Consider the following 4,632-nt stretch of genomic DNA (forward strand, 5'->3'; position numbering starts at 1 on the left):
GCACATCGGCACCCCACATTCAGGAGAGCCCATGCAGTCTGTGTCACATTGAGGCATGTGCCAAAGAGACCACTCCAGTTTACTCAAGCCAGTGAGCCAAGCTGCACTGTAGATGAAAAGGAGGGAACCATACAAGGTCACTATCTAACAGGAGGATTCCTTTTGTTTTGCCCGGACACTGAGGTCCAGCTCCGAGGGCTTTTTGGCGGTTCCCTCATTGCGAGAAGCAAAGCTACAGGGAACCAGGCAGAGGGCCTTCTCGGTAGTGGCGCCCGCCCTGTGGAACGCCCTCTCAACAGATGTCAAAGAGAAAAACAACTACCTAACATTTAGAAGACATCTGAAGGCAGCCCTGTTCAGGGAAGTTTTTAATGTGTGACATCTTAGTGTATTTTTGGTCTACAATTCTATGATTCCAAGTGTCAAAAGCCAGGATAAAGAGGTGCATTTTCAGCTCCCTGCAAAAGTTTTACAGTGAAGGTGCCAAGTGCACCTTGGGAGGAAGTTCCAAAGCTTAGGGGCCACCCCAGAGAAGGCCCTCTACTTCTGAAGGTGAAGATGTTGGATGGATTTGGAGAGCAGGATACAATATTGTTTATTATTTACCCTTCCTCTCATTCACTTGTGTGAGAATAATGTCTAGTTAGCAGAGTTTAAAATTACAATCCCTTCACGGTATAAAATGTGGAAACTTCTTAGGCAAAGTCACTTAACCTTATTAGTAATTAGCCAGGATGCTTTAGCAGACTGGACCTTCTCCTTTTTATCCCTCTAAACAAAGGAGGAACACAGAAGTCTGTAGTGTAAGAATAAAAATAGTTTTTACTTACATAAAGCTTCGGACTTGATTCAAGAGTAAGCAGCACGGAAAATAACTCAGGCAGAATCTACTTTTAGATTACAGAATACATGGTGGAGATCAAAATGGAGTCTGTGCTCAGGAGAGCACAAAACAAGCATCCTCTCTCTCCAGTTCTGAACGGGGAGGGTGTAGTGAGGATTACCGTATTTTGCTTTTCTTAATTTATCCGCCAGGGCAAACAGGGGGTATGACCTCACAGAGTGCCCTCTTTAGGAATTTAGCAGGGAACTCCATATGTCCTAACTCTTTGCTTGTCTAGCAACACATGAATTTTTATTTTGGCTGCATCATTATTGCCCACAGGAGGAACTATGAAAAGGATCCCCCTGTGCCAATCTCAGGACACTGAAGGGTTTGTAAGGAAGCAAGTGGCCATTCGGATACCTGGCTAGTGTTTTTGAGCATCATTCACTAGTGCCCAATTTTAAGCCCTCAGTAGCTCCTGGAGTTGGGCAACTCTGGTGTCCCATAACTCTTTGTCCATCAAAGTGGTTTTTTAAAAAAATCATTTTGTTGAATTTTACATTTTTATCATAATAGCAACATATCATAGAACCAAAAATACTACTATTCTCGAATTCACCCAGCTTCCTCTTCCAGTTTTAAACATATTAACTTCTCCTGCTTGCTTTATATCTTGATCTTAAGTTCTTTAAATTAAATATTGTTATACTCTCACAATTTTAACATCAACTTTATAATTTCTATGTTTGTTTTCTTAGTTGTAAGTGTTTACTCAAACTCTACTAGTGAGTCCATTTCTTTACATTGTTTCTGTAGATACAGCATTAATGGTTCCCAATCTTTTTAAAAAAATATTTCTGTTAGCTTCGCCATTTCAGCATATTCCACCAATTTTTCTCGACTTTCTTCTTTGGTTTGTATTTCATTGCTTTTGCATCTTTGGGCTAGGAGTATCCTAGCCGCAGTTGTAGCATACAGGAAAAGTTTCTTCTTCTCTTTTGGCAAATCTTGACCTGAAATGTCTAATAAAAAAATGCTTCTGGTCTTTTAACAAAGGTTCTCTTAAACATTTTTAAAATTTCATTATAGATCATATTTTGTCCATCAAAGCGTTGATGAAATGTGTATCTCATCCCTCCATCAAAGAACTCAAAGTAATAAACTGCAAAAAAAACCCCCAAACAAACCATTTTTATCCCCACAACAACCCCATGGGGTAGATTAAGCTACGAGGTGTGATGGCCTGGGACTCAGGCTCGGACTTGGAACCAGAGGAGACTCAGTCTGCACCGGATCCTTTGCCTCAGGTGGCATCTGAACCAAGTCTGGGGCCTGACCCTGAAGAGCCCCAGTCTGCACAGGTTCTCCTGCAACAAGCACCTGTTGGGCCGAGTCAGGGGCCGGAGCCTGCCCTGGCTCCAGATGCAGGGATGACCTCATTGCCTCCAGCTGGGCCATCATTCACAGCTGCTCCACTACCGGTTGGGTCAGGGGAGGCTGAGGTGGTCTCTGGGTCTAGTAGCCCACCGATGTCTCCCGAGCTGCAGAGACTAAGGTCTGGAGAAGGAGAGACCTGAGTACTCGCAGGAGGAGTGCTCGCCTTCAGGCGGGATAGGGAGGTGAGTTGCCTGGGGATCAGGAATGGCCACTACCCTGACAAAGATAAAAGGCTGTTGGACCCTGCCCCAGGTTGCAGGAGCAACACTGCTGCATGCCAGACCCTGCCCTTGCCTGGTTTCCTGCCTTGTGTCCTGCCTTGGCCCTGTTGGACTGACTCCTAGCGGAACCTACAGATTCTGGACCGGGCCTGGACCGCGGTTTTCAGGTTACCCCCGGGCCCAGCACATGAGGTGGTGAGCGTTCCACAATCAACCAGTGAGCTCAGGGGGAAGAGGATTAAACCTCAGGCCTCTCAAGTGCTACTCCAACACTCTAACCACTATACTACATTACCCTGGCTCTCTAAAAACTGGTTAGTGGAGCACAAGCTGGAAGCAGATATTCTGAGGTGCCCTCCTTAATATCTCAAAGTATCATGGGCTATAAATAAAACAAACCAGCACACACAGCCCCAAACTAAGGTTGTTTCTTTATCCAGCACCCCAGGATAAACAGATCATGGAAAGATATACTCCGATTTAAAATTAGGATGGGGGGTTCAAACCACAGGTTTCCCTGAAAACAAAATCACATTAAAAATAGAGCACGTCAAGAGAATCCACAAAGCAGCAGGCAAGGGGGGGGGAGAGCATAATCAAAAAATTAATAGACATGTCTGATTAAAAACAACAGAAACTGTCTGAGTGGAAGCTATCCCTCCTGGTTTGGTGTGTGGGACCGCAAGTTCACTGTTCGCTGAAAAACAAAAATAACAACCAAGTATAACTGACGCAAAATTGACACTTGTCAGACTGAGTTACAACTGCCACACACAAAAATAATCAGGGCGGTTCCACCCACGCTACTTAGATTGCACTGACACCTCTGCAAAATGCAGATTCTTTCCATGAAGGCAAGGTCCCTGTGGCATCCTTTTGGCAGCGCCACACACCTCGTTCCAGGGCATCTGGCTTTGACAGGCAAATTCCAAAGCTCAATCAAGTCCTTTGATTACCCTTATTGAGAAGCTCTGGGAGCAGATGCCTTGAAAACAGTAATTTGCAGGAAAATGGGTGGGGGGCGAGGAGCTTTTCAAACATCAAAATTCATTTTATTAATCTGTAGGAACTTGACACCTTAATATGTGGGTTGATTTACCTTGAAAGGGAGAGGAATACAGAGAGAGAGAGAGAGAGAGAGAGAGAGAGAGAGAGAGAGAGAGAGAGAGAGAGAGAGATGGATCACTCTTAGAGGCATAGAGAGATGTGCTTCCCCGCTCAGCTCACAGCAAAAGCATCTGGTGAAGATTCCCAGGAAATGCAAAGAAGAAAAGATGAAATTCATTAACCTAGCTCTATCTGCACACACACACAAACACATGCATACACAAACTGTTGGGTACTTAATTTCTGCAAGCCTTTGAGCACCACAGAACTCCTTGCTTGGGAGAAGGGTGTTCACAGAAGCATAGATTTTGAAGAACTGTGGAATTGGGACCCTGAGCGTCATCTACTTCTCTGTGGAATTGGGACCCTGAGCATCATCTACTTCTCCCCTTGCAATGAAGGAATCTCAACACACCTGGTCTCCCAGATCCCGCTTCAGTGCTCTTACCACCACCCCAAACTGGCTCTCTCCACTGGCTCTCTCTCAGGTATTTGACAGCTAATAAGTTGCAACACCTTGCCAACAAAGTTCCGTAAAGTTAAAGCTATGGTTTTCCCAGTAGTGATGTATGGAAGTGAGAGCTGGACCATAAAGAAGGCTGATCGCCGAAGAATTGATGCTTTTTAATTATGGTGCTGGAGGAGACTCTGGAGAGTCCCATGGACTGCAAGAAGATCAAACCAATCCATTCTGAAGGAAATCAGCCCTGAGTGCTCACTGGAAGGACAGATCCTGAAGCTGAGGCTCCAATACTTTGGCCACCTCAAGAGAAGAGAAGACTCCCTGGAAAAGACCCTGATGTTGGGAAAGATGGAGGGAAGAAGGAGAAGGGGACGACAGAGGACGAGATGGTGGGACAGTGTTCTCGAAGCTACCAGCATGAGTTTGACCAAACTACTGGAGGCCGTGGAAGACAGGAGTGCCTGGCGTGCTCTGGTCCAGGGGGGCACGAAGAGCCGGACACGACTAAACAACTAAACAACAACAACAAGTTGCATTAACTTGCTGGCATCCATCTGTTTCGGGAGACAACAAAGGAG

Source organism: Podarcis melisellensis (assembly GCF_964234715.1).
Source record: "Podarcis melisellensis genome assembly, chromosome: 9".
Taxonomy (NCBI): Eukaryota; Metazoa; Chordata; class Lepidosauria; order Squamata; family Lacertidae; genus Podarcis; species Podarcis melisellensis.